This window comes from Cetorhinus maximus, chromosome 17 (assembly GCF_964194155.1).
Source record: "Cetorhinus maximus chromosome 17, sCetMax3.hap1.1, whole genome shotgun sequence".
NCBI lineage: Eukaryota > Metazoa > Chordata > Chondrichthyes > Lamniformes > Cetorhinidae > Cetorhinus > Cetorhinus maximus.
The window spans coordinates 60,689,147-60,703,966 of NC_135895.1; the positions used below are offsets into that span (position 1 = coordinate 60,689,147).

At 46.4% G+C, this 14,820-nt stretch overlaps 1 protein-coding gene across 4 annotated transcripts in view; it reads right to left on the minus strand.

The window, feature by feature from the left end:
- Positions 1-14,820, minus strand: part of pde4ba (phosphodiesterase 4B, cAMP-specific a) — a 738,960-nt gene that overhangs the window by 409,548 nt on the left and 314,592 nt on the right. The window lies entirely within an intron of this gene.

The window sequence follows — 14,820 nt, forward strand, 5'->3', positions numbered from 1 at the left end:
TGATCCAGCAACAGTGAAGGAACAGTGATATATTTCCAAGTCAGGATGGTGCATGACTTGGAGGGGAGCTTGCAGGTGGTGGTGTTCCTTTGCATCTGCTGCCCTTGACCTCCTAGGTATTAGAGGTAATGGGTTTGAAAGGTGCTATCGAAGGATCCTTGGTGAGTTGCTGCAGTGCATCTTGTAGATGGTACACATTACCGCCACTGCACATCAGTGGTGCAGGGAGTGAAGGTTGAAGGTGGTGGGGGGGCTAATCAAGAAGGCTGCATTGTCCTGGATGGTGTTGAGCTTCTTGAATGTTGGTGGAGCTGCAACCATCCAGGCAAGTGGAAAGTATTGCATCACACTCCTGACTTGTGCCTTGTAGATGGTGGACAGGCTTTGGGGAGTCAGAAAGTGAATTAACCCTGCAGAATTTCCAGCCTCTGACCTGCTCTTGTAACCACAGTATTTATTTGGCTGGTCCCATTTAGTTTTTGTTCAATGATAACCCCAGGATGTTGATAGTGGGGGATTCAGTAATGGTAATATCATTGAATCTCTTGTTGTAGGTGGTCATTGCCTGGCACTTGTATGGCACGAATGTTACTTGCCACTTATCTGCCCAAGCCAGAATACTGTCCAGGTCTTGCTGCTTTTGGACATGGACTGCTTCAGTATCTGAGGAGCATGAATGGTACTGAACATTGTGCAAACATCAGCAAACATCCCCACTTCTGACCTTATGATGAAGGGAAGGTCATTGATGTAGCAGCTGAAGATGGTTAGGCTGAGGACACTACCCTGAGGAACTCTTACAGCAATGTCCTGGGACTGAGATGACTGACCTTCAACAACCACAACCATCTTCCTTTGTGCTAGGTATGACTACAACCAGTGGAGAGTTTTCCCCCGATTCCCATTGACTCCAGTTTTGCTAGGACTCCTTGATGCCACACTCGGTCAAATGCAGCCTTGGTATCAAGGGCAGTCACTCTCACATCACCTCTGGAGTTCTGCTATTTTGTCCACGCTTGGAACAGGGCTGTAATGAGGTCAGGAGCTAAGTAGCCCTGGTGGATCCCAAACCAAGCATCAGTCAGCAGGTTACTGCTGATTAAGTGCCACTTGATAACACTGTCCATTGCTTTGCTGATGATCGAGGGTAGACTGATGGGGTGGTAATTGGTTGGGTTGGATTTGCCCTGCTTTTTGTGGACTCGACATACCTGGGAAATTTTCCACATTGCCGGGTGGATGCCAGTGTTGTAGCTGTACCAGAACAGCTTGGCCATGGGCGCAGCTAATTCTGGAACACAAGTCTTCTGTACTATTGCCAGAATGTTGTCAGGGCCCATACCCTAGCTGGATCCAATATCTTTTCAGCCATTTCTTTGGTATCACATGGAGGGAATTGAATTGGCTGAAGAATAGCATCTGTGATCCTGGGGCCCTTAGGAGGAGACTGAGATGAATCATCCACTCAGTGGGGACATGCCAATAAAAATGTGTTTGTTGCTTCTCTTGTTTGCAGTTTGCAACATATTAATTAAAAGTCACCATGTTTACTGAAGAAAGGGCAAATTATGCACAAGTTGGTCACTACGGGGGCATAATTTTGAGAGATTTCTATATTTGGGACAGTGCCTTTATCTGCTTTTTTCATTACAGTGATCAAATAATGAAGAAACTGCCCTCAAAAGGAAGAGAAGGCACTCCTTATACCCATTCCCACTATACTCCAGATCAGTTTTTGGGGCATGTCTGGGTTGTGTTTCAGAAGGATCAACTGTCATTGCCAAGAGGATCATACATCAGGCCAAAAAAAATGTTATAAATTTGGCAACCTTTGACTTTGCTCTAAATCAGTCTGAGCTCTCTCTCTCAAAATATTATGGTGCTGCTCTTAGATCCATGGGGCAAAACAACTTTGGCAACAGTACAGACTCCAATTATGCAAATTACTTAATTGTCCCACCTCCCCCACCAGCCACCACCACCTCACATTGGAGGCAAGGTCATCAACAGATCAAGACAGAATTCTCCCTTTGTCACTCAAACACTCAAATAGGCCTGGAGAATTTATAAACATTGTGCACATCACACACAGGTTGAAAATTTCCCTATACTTCATAACCTTATTGAATTGTTTATTTTAATTTAAAATATTCACCTTGTAATCTCATCAGGGCACACTACTGAGAATTATCCAAAAGGAAATTGCTCAAAGTATATCCTGGACATAAAAATTATTATAGAACAAGCAGCTATGACTCAGTCGGGTTTATCTTGCTAGGACAGATGGGTATGGGGGTAATTATGTTGGTTTCTGCCTTCATAATTCATACAAACACTGCATTCTCTTTTTACTGAGGAGCATGACTGCTAATCTCTTTTTGAGAAATAATTCATCACAAGTTTCAGAAGAGTTAAACCGGTATTATCAGTTTGTCTGATTAATATCTTATGATGCATTTTTAAACCTCTAATTTTGTACAAGCAATGCCCTATAATTTTCATTTCTACAGCCAGAGAAGAAAATAGATGCAAGTTACTCTACAGTTACCAAACATAAAACAGGATAATCGTGGGACAGATTATAGTTGAATTATGATGTTGGTTTTACAGCTGAAAATTCACCAAAACATTAGAGACTATTGCTTCCATCCCATAAGAAACAGAGACAAGTGGAAACATTAATAACCATTTTTTTCAAATGAAAACAGGGTAGAAGTTTCCAGGACAATGCACCACCTGCAGGGTCTTGGGTGCAATGGGCAGCTTGTTGGAAAATTGTGTATGCACTGCCCGCAATTCTGTCCATTGATTTTCCATTCCATTAATTTTCTGGCACTGCACCACCAACGGTTTTAAAATAAGTCTCTCCTTGCTTGCAAAACCCTACTGGTATTGTGGAGTCACATTAAATCTCCCCTTTGGTGTTTTATTTACCTTTTGGGAAGTTTCAAACTATCCAATCCAAAAGCAGACAAATGATAATCCAAGGTTAGCTTTGAATTGATAAACATGAATAGCAACTGGTGAAATGTATCATTGATTTCTGAAAGTAATCAACATGACAGCTGTCAGCATGATCCAGGGTAGAAGGGCTTCTGCTTTATTTCACAGATGCACTAATTTTGTTTTGCTTCATTTCCTGTTGATGTCATCAATGTCACTGATGCATTAGATAAAACAGGGACTCTAAATTATGGAGCTTTAAAAGAAAACTGGTGGACTGCTTCTCCTAAAAAAATTTGAGAAGGTGAAGGGCGTATTGCTATTTTTGTCACATGTGCATTAATGCATCTTGACATATTGATGTAATTACTTTTTTTTGTAAAGACAGTGTCCTTTTATTTTTAAATCTATACAATTTATATTTGCCCAATGACTAAAAGCTGACTTGAAGAAATGTATGTTGCTGTTGAGAACTAAAATTTGCATGTTTAGTTCTGGAAACAGTTGTTTTCTTTAAAAATATTTTCTCCCTGTGGCCACTTGGGTGAAGTGTGAGAGAGCTGCCATGGTGACAGAATCATTCCAATGTAAGCCACTGCCTTTAGGAGAGGAAGGAATAAAAACAAGGGCAAAATAATGAAGAAACCGCCCTCGAAAGGAAGAGAAGGCACTCCTTATACCCATTCCCATTATACTCCAGATCAGTTTTTGAGGCCTGTCCGGGTCAAGTTTCAGGAAGATCAATTGTCATTGCCAAGAGGATCATGTATCAGGCCAAGAAAAAAAAGTTACAAATTTGCCAACCTTTGACTTGTTCTGAATCAGTCTTTGAGCTCTCTCTCTCTCTCAAAATATTCTGGCGCTTCTCCTACATCCTGGGGGCAAAAAAGCTTTGTGGCACCAGTTATGCAAACAACTTCATTGTCCCTCCCCACCCCCGATTGGAGACAAGGTCATCAGCAGATCAAGACAGAATTCCCACTTTGTCACTCAAACGGGCATGCTGAATTTATAAACAATGTGCATATCAGACAGTGGTTGAAAATTTCCCGTACTCCATTACCTTATTGAATTGTTCTTTAAATAAAGTATTCACTTTGTAATCTCATTAGGACACACTGCTGAGAATTATCCAGAAGGAAATTGCTCAAAGTATACCCTGGGCATAAAAATGGGTAATATTTCAGCAACTAGCACTTCGACTGTGGCAAATCAGCAACAAAAAACACTTTCACAATTCACAGGAAAATCTTGAACAAAGTAATGAACCATAGTGGTTTTCATTTCTAGATTCTACAGGGAGTAGAAAAAGTCCAAGGTCTTTCACAGCGTACATGGTTAATACTTTTTGAGAACAAACCAATAAATATATGTTGCAAAAATTAAAACTTCTCAAGCAGTTATTGAGCTACTGAACTAGCATGAATGTAGAAAAATAATTGATTCCTTGTGAGCTTTTCTTTTATTCTTTTATGTGATGTGGGCAAAGCTGGCAAGGCCAGCATTTGTTGCCCACCCCTAATTGTCCTTGAAAAGTTGGTGGTCAGCCACCTTCTTGAACTGTAGTTGTAGCTGTGGGTGTAGATGCACCCAGTGTTGTTAGGAAGAGAGTTCCAGGATTTTCACCGAGCGACAGTGAAGAACTGCAATATAGTTCTGAGTCAGGATGGTGTGTGGCTTTGAAGGGAACTTGCAGGTGGTGCTGCCCTTGTCCTTCTGGGTGGTAGAAACTGCAGGTTTGGAAGGTGCTGCCGAAGGAGACTTGGGCTGCAGCAACATATCTTGTATATGGAATACATTGGTGCTACTGTGCATCGGTGGTGGAGGGAGTGAATGTTTAAGGTAGTGGATGGGATGCTGATCAAGTGAGCTACTTTGAACTGGATGCTGTTGGGCTGATTGAATGTTGCAGCTGCATTCATCCAGGCGAGTGAAGACTATTCCATTACATGCCTGACTTGAGCCTTGCATATAGTTGTAAGACTTTGGGAAGACAGGAAGTGAGTTACTTGCTGCAGAATTCACAGCCTCTGACTGCTTTATAGTCATAGCATTTATATGGCTCCTCCAGTTCAGTTCCTGGTCAATGGTAACCTCCATGACGTTGATAGTGGGGGATTCAGCATTGGTAATGCTATTCAATGTCAAGGGGAGATGGTTAGATTCTCCCTTGTTGAAGATGGTGATTGCCTGCCAGTTGTGTGGCACAAATGTTAGTTGCCAGTATCAGCCCAAACCTGAATGTTGTCCAGGTCTTGTTGCATATGGACATGGACTGCATCAATATTTGAGGAGTTGCGAATGGTATTGAACATTGTGCAATCATCAATGAAAACCCTATTTCTGACTTTATGATAGAGAAAAGGTCATTAATGAAGCAGCTAAAGATGGCTGGACCAAGAATACTATCCTGATGAACTCCTGGAGCAATATCCTGGGACTTAGATGATTGGCCTCCAACAACCTAGTGGGTAGATAGTACCATAGTGGAAATGTCACTGGTCTGTTAATCCAGAGACCCAGACTAATTGCTCTAGGTACACAGATTTAAATCCCATTAGGCAACTGGTGGAATTTAAATTCAATTAATAAAAAATCTGGAATTGAAAGCTAGTCTCAATAATGATGACCATGAACATATCATCGATTGTCGTAAAAACCCATCTGGTTCACTAATGTCCTTTAGGGAAGGAAATCTGCCGTCCTTACCTGGCCTGGCCTACATGTGACTCCAGACCCACAGCAATGTGGTTGACTCTTAACTGCCCTCTGAAATGGCCTAGTATGTCAATCAGATCAAGGGCAATTAGGGATGGGCAACAAATGCTGGCCTTGCCAGTGACACACTCATCTCATGAAAGAATAAAAAGATTTTAAAAACCACAATCGACTTCCTGTGGGCTAGGTACGACTCCAACCAGTGAAGAGATTTCCCTTGATTCCCATTAGCAGGACTGCAGAGCTTTAATCTGATCCACTGGTTGCGCAATTGCTTAACTCTATCTATGATATGCTGCTTCAGCTGTTTGGCATTTTGACATGTGGTCCTGTGTTGTAGCTTTACCAGGTTGACACCTCATTTTGGTATGCTTGGTGCTGCTCGTATGCTCTCCTGCAGTCTTCATTGAACTTGGGATGATCCATTGGCTTGATGTAATGAGATTGAGTGTTATGTTGGGCTATGAGGTTGCAGACTGTGGTTGAATACAATTCTGCTATTGCTGATGACCCACAGTGCCTCATGGATGCCCAGTTTTGAGTTGCTAGATCGGTTCTGAATCTATTCCATTTAGCACGGTGGAAGTACACATAACACAATGGAGGGTATGGTCAATGTGAAGATGGGATTTTGTCTTCACAAGGACTGTGTGGTGGTTACTCCTACCTATACAGTAGGAGAAAGCTCTCCCAATTTTGGCACAGATGCATCTACGATAGGTAGATTGGTGAGGAAAAGGTCATGCAGGTTTTTCCAGCTTGTTTGTTCCCTTACCACCTGCTGCAGGCCCAGTCTGGCAGATATGCCCTTCAGAGCTCAAGATGCTCAGTCAGTAGTGGTGCTACTGAACTACTCTTGCTATTGGACACTGAAGTCCCCCACCCAGAGTACATTCTGTGTCCTTCCTACCCTCGGTGCCTTTTCCAAGTGGTGTTCAATGTAGAGGAGTACTTATTCATCTGCTGAGGGAGGGTGGTAGGTGGTAATCAGCAGGGGTTTCTTGCCCATGGGGCTCAGAATCAATATTGAGGATGCCATGGCAACTCCTTCCCAACTGTATACCATGGTGCCACGACTTTTGATGGGTCTGTCCTGCGGTGTGACAGGACACACCCAGAGATGGTGATGGTGGTGTCTGGGATATTGGCTGTAAAGTATGATATGCTGAATATGCTATGTCAGGTTGTTGCTTGATTAGCCTGTAGGATAGCTCTCCCAATTTTGACATGCTCCCTAATGTTAGTAAGGAGTACTTAGCAGGGTTGACAGGGCTGGGTGTGCCATTGTCTTTTATGGTGCCTAGGTTTAATCTGGGTGGTCCGTCTGGTTGTATTTTTCCATAACACTTTGGTACAACTGAGTGGCTTGCTAGGCCATTTCAGAGAGCATTTAAGAGTCAACCACATTGCTGTGGGTCTAGAGTAACATGTAGGCCAGACCAGTTAAGGACGACGACTGCAGATTTCCTTCCCTAAGGGCATTGGTGAACCAGATGGGTTTTTACAACTATCGATGATAGTTTCATGGTCACCGTTACTGAGAGTAGCTTTCAATTCCAGATTTATTAACTAATTGAATTTCTTAATTATTTGCATTTAAATTCTCCAGCTGCCATGACGGGATTTGAACCCATATCCAGAGCATTGGCCTGGGCCTCTGGATTACTAATCTAGTGACATTACCGCTATGTGCCCCTAAACCGTGCAACTGTTCAAAAGAATGCCAATGGTTGCAAGCATTCCTAAGGGTATTTTAGTGGGAAAGATATTCTACAAATATGCAAAGGATAGAAGTAAGGCCTGCTCACTCAGACTGAGTACTGTGTTGATGCCTAGGTGGGCCTGGACAAATGCGAGGAAAAAAACAACTTATAGAAAATTATGGTTAGATACAAATATCATTGAAAAATAGCTCCATAAGGCATTCTAAATGTGATGGAAAATTGGTTGTAGAGGATTTTCACAGAAAAGGGATAGTGATGCAGAATTTACAAATCAAGCCATTAAAAGCAAATATGACTATTATATTACACCTTGGAAGAATGTACCATGGAAACCACAGATGTTTACAATATAGGAGGCTATTCCTTCCATCATATTTATGCTGGCTTTTTGCTAGAGTAATCCAGAAACTATCCAACTGCTCTGCCCTCTCCCCATAGCCTTGCATTTCTCCCCCATTTCAAATATTTATCCTCAAAAGATGCAATGATCTTTGCCTCAACCATTCCCATGCATTGTGTTCGACCAACCATCTGTGTAAATTTCCACATATCTATCTAATCATAAAGTGAACATTTTAAATTGATGATCCACCATCAATAGAGGAAAGAACCTCTTGTTCACCAGAGGAAAAAGTCTCTCCTTATTCAAGCTTATCAAATTTCTTCACTATTTTAACATACTTTATTAACCCTATTCTTTCATTTTCTACTCTATCCAGATTGTTACATTTCCTTATACCATACAGATGAATTTCTAACAAACCTTGTGAAATACCTTATTGAAATACTTACTGAAAAATTATATTAACTACATCTACAGCATTCCTTTTATCTATCAAGTCACTTCAGGAAAATCTATTAATTTCATGAAATGAAGGTTGCCTGCCTGTCCTTGAATGATCCAACCATTTCTCATTTAGCCTTGAATTATGGTTTCTACGGCCAGGATTTTCCATTTGGGGGAGGTGGGAGGGAGCGGGAGCAGGTGGGCACAGACCCGATCGCCGCCTGCTATTGGGTCCACTCCATCATTTTACGCGGGCGGGCCAATTAAGACCTGCCCAGCGTATTTGCCAACTCCCGTGGATAGCAGGAGTGTGCGGGCAGCGGCGGGCGTGCACAGACCGTCGGGTTCAATGGCGACCAGCCAGTCTGTTTAAAGGAAGGCCTGGCAGCCTTTGTAAGCTGCTCACAATGGCCAGCTCAAGGCTGCAGCAGAGGGGTTCAGGTGAGCAGGCTAGGCTGGAGGGAAGGCCAGAGGAGCAGGGCAGGCTGCAGGGTACTAGGCTGGAGGGAAGGCCAGAGGAGCAGGGCAGGCTGCAGGGTAGGGCAGCAGGGAGGGCCAATGCGCCCCTTGTTTTTCTGATGACTGCCTTGCTGCCCTCCTCGAGGTGGTGGCAGCACAGCGGGAGGTGTTGGTCCCCCTGGATGGGAGGAGGAAGACCCCCCAACATGACCAAACGTGCCTGGGAGGAGGTAGCGGAGGTGGTGAGCTCCCATGACGTGGTGCGGCACAACTGGATCCAGTACCGCAAGCGCTTCAATGATTTGTTGCGCTCTGGCAGGGTGAGTACCATGTTGGCATTGGGTATTTAACTCAGCAGGTAGCCTTACCCTCTGAGGCACCCCTCACCTGCAAGCTTTACTGGAGTGACTGCATTGAATCATTTAGGGCATTTTTCCTTTGCTGGGTGGGCAAGTGGATAGTGCCCATGCTGAGGTCAGCCTGAGTGGGTCATGAGCAGATGAGTTCCCCCTGCACCATGGGCAGAATTTTACGGCCCCGTTTCAGCAGGGACAGGGCCGTAAAATGCGACGAGCTATTATAAATCCCATTGACAACAGCGGGAAAGTAAAATCCCGCTGCAGTAAAATTTGGCCCCATGTGTTGATCTGAGTCCCACATGACTGATTTGGGGGCAACCTGGAGGAGCTGCACCTAGGCGCAGACTCAGAACTCCAGGACCTAACCTAGTCCGGGTGATGCGATAGTGGAAGGGGAGCCTCCAGTTGTTATGGCAATGAACCATCCGCTGCCCTCTACGCTGCAGGTGGTTGCGCCTCCTTGCTATGGGAAGAAATGCCATGTGGTTCCTAATGTGATGTAGGCAGCATGTGTCCAAGGGAGCATTGGCAGGGTGGGGAGCAGGCCTAGCATCTTTGTCTGAGTGATCAGCAGCAGTGGGGAGGGGAGGCACTGGAGGTTTGATATGTCCCACTCTGGTTGGGGTGTGGCGTGCACATGCAGAGTCCATGTGCAATTTGCCTTAATCAATGATCTTCTCTCTTTTTCAGGAGAAGAATGCTCATAACATGGCCGAGCGTGTAAGGACTGGGGGCGGCCAGGCACAGCTCTCCATATTAAGCCGCTTCGAGCAGGAGGCCTTGAGCTGGAGAGGCGCCATGCACCCAGGGCTACTGGTGTCGGTGAGGCTGGGGTGGCACGGCCAGGTACTTAAGTCCAACAGTGAGGTCCACATTGTCCTCCCAACAGCCATAGCAGTGACGATTGTTAAATTAGTTATTGCTGCAACATTGCTGGGCCATTGGAAGGTTGAGCGCATAATGAGCCGGAGGGACAGGGATGAAATTTGTCAGTGTGTGCACGCCAACTGATCCACTGTCCTTGTTCTTCCTTTCAGCATTATCAGAGCATGGCTGGGAGGAGCATCAGATGCCCCCTCTCACACCTGAGGGCCCTGAAGTCTCACCAACGTTACACCATTTCTGCGAGACAGGCGCAGCGCAGATACAAGCACCTCGGTGGGAATTTGAACATTGGCTAGTGTCCCGGGGCACAGTGGTGAGGGCACTTCATAGTCGCTGGGGGAGCTCGCAGAGGCAGAGAGTGCCCATGGCGCCAGCAGTCGGAGGACTGCAGCAGACCAGGCGCATGCTAAGTTAATGCTTGATGATGTGCCTCTGGAGTCATCCGCAACACAGCAGGTGCAGGAAATGCAGCCAGGTGTGCGGCAGCATCCTGGGGAAGACACATAAGGTTATGCTTGGCTTGGTCTCCGTGGTGGAGGAGTCTACTCGGATGATTGCTGAAGCAATGAGCCACATGTCCGAGCGCCATGCGTCCTCCATGGAGAGAGTGGCAACTCTCATGGAGAGCCTGCTCCAGGACACCCGCCAGGGCTTCCTACGGGTGCGCTCTGACCAGCAAGCCCTCAAATCGGCAATGACCTCAGCTGATCACTGCCAGTGTGGGAGATGGTGTGGGCATCAAGCTTCCCAGCTCATTGCACATCCATCCACAGTGAGCAGGGGGGTCTGAGGCGACCTCGCGTCAGTGCAGCAGCTGCCTGTTGTCTCTGCGGGCTCCTCTGAGGGCGCTCTGGATGAGGGCAGCAGCTGCTCCGCCCCTCTCCCAGTGACCGTAGCATCTGGTGAGGCTGCGATGACTGGGGAGATGCAAGTTGCGGAACAGGCAGCTCCCTCCCAGGTAAGGTCAGCACATGCTCCACGGTCCAGCGGACGACCGCCAAGGTCATCGAGGCCAACAGGACAGCACAGTCAGCAGGCTGGCTTGGGTGCCACTCTGAGCGCTGGGGCAGCACCAAGAAGTAGCACCCGTAAACGAAAGCATAAGGCACCTTAGGCACACCATGCATTTTTCACTGGTGCTTTTGTGTTGGCCTTAGATTGGATCCTTATGATTCCTTTCTGATTGTTAATACTATTGTTTAATATTTGTGATAACTTCTGATTCACACATTAAATGCCAGATGGGCCATCATGGCTGAGGGTGCCTCGTTTCGTCTGCATGTGTATGTTTAAGTGTCATGAGTGTTTTTTTGAACATTCAGCTTTATGTACAAGGGCCTTAGTTAGTGCTGTTGACCTGGCAGATTTTGCACTTAGGTGTCGAGTATCGAGGTGGCAGCCCAGGCTTGTCCTGGTGATCTACCTGTGTTGTGCTAGCTGAAGGTTCGCTGAATTAAAACATCCCAGGTGTCTTGCCTCTCTGGATAGTCCCGGGTCAGCGACTACCCCCTCAGCACTTCCCTGTGCATGCTCGTTCTCAGACTCACTGCTGGACTCATCGTGTGCAGCCGCAGCCACTGCGTTAATGTCTTCATCGTCCACTGCGTCTCCCCTTTTCCAGCGCAAGAGATTGTGGAGAGTGCAGCATGCAACCACTAACACCGAGATACGATCTGGTGGGTACTGGAGTGCACCCCCTGAACTCTCCAGGCATCGGAAGCGCATCTTGAGAAGACCGATGGCTCTCTCCACCACAGCCCTTGTGGAGGTGTGGCTCCTATTGTACTGCTGCTCAGCTTTTGTTCTTGGATGGCAGAGAGGCATCATGAGCCACCTTCTGAGGGGATAGCCCTTGTCACCCAGCAGCCATCCATCAAGGAGGGCTGGAGCATTGTAGAGACACAGCACCTGGGAGTGTCTCAGGATGTAGGCATCATGGGAGCTGCCTGGGTACCTTGCACAGACTTGTAAAATCTGCAACCTGTGATCACACACTATCTGCACGTTCATGGAGTGGAGGCCCTTCCTGTTGACGAAGGCACTGGGCTCACCTACTAGCGCCATGATGGCCACATGTGTGCAGTCGATTGTACCCTGGATGCGGGGGAATCCAGCAATGGCTGCGAAGCCTCTGGCTCGCTGTATCTGGCTTGCCTGGAGCCAACGGAAGTGGATGAAGGTCAATGCACGCCTGAACAGAGCGTCTGTAACCTGCTTGACACAAGTGTGGACAGCTGATTGGGAGACACCGCAAGGATCACCCATCGAGCCATGGAAGGAGCCAGAGGCATAGAAGTTGAAGGTAGCTGTGACCTTCAGAGCCACTGGCATGGGGTGTCCGCCCACACAGTTAGGGGAGATCTCAGGCCCAATCATCTGACAGATATAGTTCACTGTCTCCTTTGACAGACGAAGCCTCCTTCGGCACAGCACCTCAGACACATTGAGGTAACTGCCTTGCCGCCTGTATACCCTGGCAGCAGGATAGTGGCATCTTCTGGGGCCCCTTCCACCTTGGACTACCTCTTGGCCCTGCGTCCCTGTGTCTGCCCTCCCAAAGGTGGTTCCCCTGGAGGCTGAACATGTACTCCTGGCCTCCTCCTCCTTCTAGCCTGCCCTCGCCCCTCAGAGGAGCTGCCTCCAGTGGACAGATCAGATCCCATACCCAGTCTAAGGGAAGGCTTCCTGAAACCTGCAAGCTCAGAAAAGATTCCTCACTGCAGAGTGCTGACCTGAAGGTTAAGAGTCCAGAAAAAGCTGCTGGGAAGCTTCCTGAAGTACTGCAGATCACACAGGCAAGTTTTAAAAACTTTCTCCAATAAATACTTAGGAGAGCAGATTCACGACCCCACTGAGCCCTCTTATCCCGCCCATGGATGAGGTTAATAGAAATGTCTCCTACCCGCCTGCCTGTTGCGCCCATGCGCCAACCCAAAGATCGCACAGGTTCCGAAAAATCAGTGTCGATTGAAGACTAAAGGGCCTTAAGTGGCCTGATAATTAACGGCAGGCGCGCATCTGGCTTCATCACGCACCCACCCAGCGAAATATCGCGATGGCACGTGGTGACGCCAGGACGCTCGTCCGACGTCACCGCGCGTCATTTTATGCGTGGATGTGCGGGGCCTGCTCCCCGTACGTCAAACAAAAAATTCTGCCTCAAGAGTTTGTCCACAATTGATAAGCTAACTAATTTTTAGCCATCCACTTTATCACTTCCATTCTTGAATAAGGGTGTTACATTAACTACTTTCCAATCCCAAACCACAATTTATGTATTTGAGGAATTTTTTTGGCTTGAACTTCAGCAATCTCCTTAGATTTACTTTAAATATTACACAAATGTCCACAAACAGTAATTCTGCCCCTTTACTTAAGAGCATGGAAGAACTTGCACCTCATCACACCCTCAGGATGTTGCAAAGCGGCTTTCTGATAATGGGTTTCTTTTAAATGTAGTCACTGTTCTTTTGTAAGCAAGCACAACAACAAATGTGCATAAGGCAAGGTCCCTCACATAGCAAATGACTGATCTGGCAATCAATGGGGGGAGACCAGGAAAATTTCTTGCTTTTTAATAGTGCAATGGAACCTTCACTTTCCACATAAAATGACCATGAATGATTTTTAAAAAATCTCTTCTGGGACAACAATTTAGGGAATAAAATATAATTCTGAGATTGGTGAGGTGAGAGCGACTGCCCTTGACATCAAGGCTGCATTTGACCGAGGGTAGCATCAAGGAGCCCTAGCAAAACTAGAGTCAATGGGAATCGGTCAAAAACTCTACACTGGTTGGAGTCATACCTAGCACAAAGGAAGGTTGTGATTGTTGGAGGTCAGTCAACTCAGCTCCAGGACATCACTGAAGGAGTTCTTCAGGGTAGTGCCCTCGGCCCAACCATCTTCAACTGCTTCATCAATGACCTTCCTTCCATCATAAGGTCAGAAGTGGGGATGTTCGCTAATGATTGCACAATGTTCAGCACCATTCGTGACTCCTCAGATACTGAAGCAATCCATGTCCAAATGCAGCAAGATCTGGACAATATCCAGGCTTGGGCTGACAAGTGGCAAGTAACATTCACACCACACAAGCATCAGGCAATGACCATCTACAACAAGAGAGAATCCAACCATCACCCCTCGATGTTCAATGGCATTACCATCACTGAATCCTCCACTAACAACATCCTGGGGGTTACCATTGACAAGAAACTGAACTGGACTAGCCATATAAATACTGTGGCTACAAGAGCAGGTCAGAAGCTAGGAATCCTGTGATGACTATCTCCTCAAAGCCTGTCCACCATCTACAAGATGCAAGTCAGGAGTGTGATAGAATACTCCCCACTTGCCTGGATGAGTGCAGCTCCCACAATACTGAAGAAGCTTGACATCATCCAGGACAAAGCAGTCCACTTGATTGGCACCACATCCAGAAATGTTTACTCCCTCCACTACCGATGCACAGTAGCAGCAGTGTGTATCATCTACAAGATACACTGTAGGAATACACCAAGGCTCCTTCGACAGCACCTTCCAATCCCAGGGCCACTACCATCTAGAAGGACAAGGGCAGCAGATAGATGGGAACACCACCACCTGGAAGTTCCCCTCTAAGTCACGCACCATCCTGACTTGGAAATATATTGCCATTCCTTCACTGTCGTTGGGTCAAAATCCTGGAACTTCCTTCCTAACAACACTGTGGGTGTACCTACACCATACAGACTGCAGCGGTTCAGGAAGGCAGCTCACCATCACCTTCGCAAGGTCAACTAGGGATGCGTAATAAATGCTGGCCCAGCCAGCGAAGCCCACATCCCGCGAATGAATTTAAAAGAAATCTGTTCCAGGGGAGACAATTTAAGGAATAAAAAATAATTCCGAGATTCTAACCTGACTCCTTTCTCACATATTCAGTACAGACACTTGCCAGCAT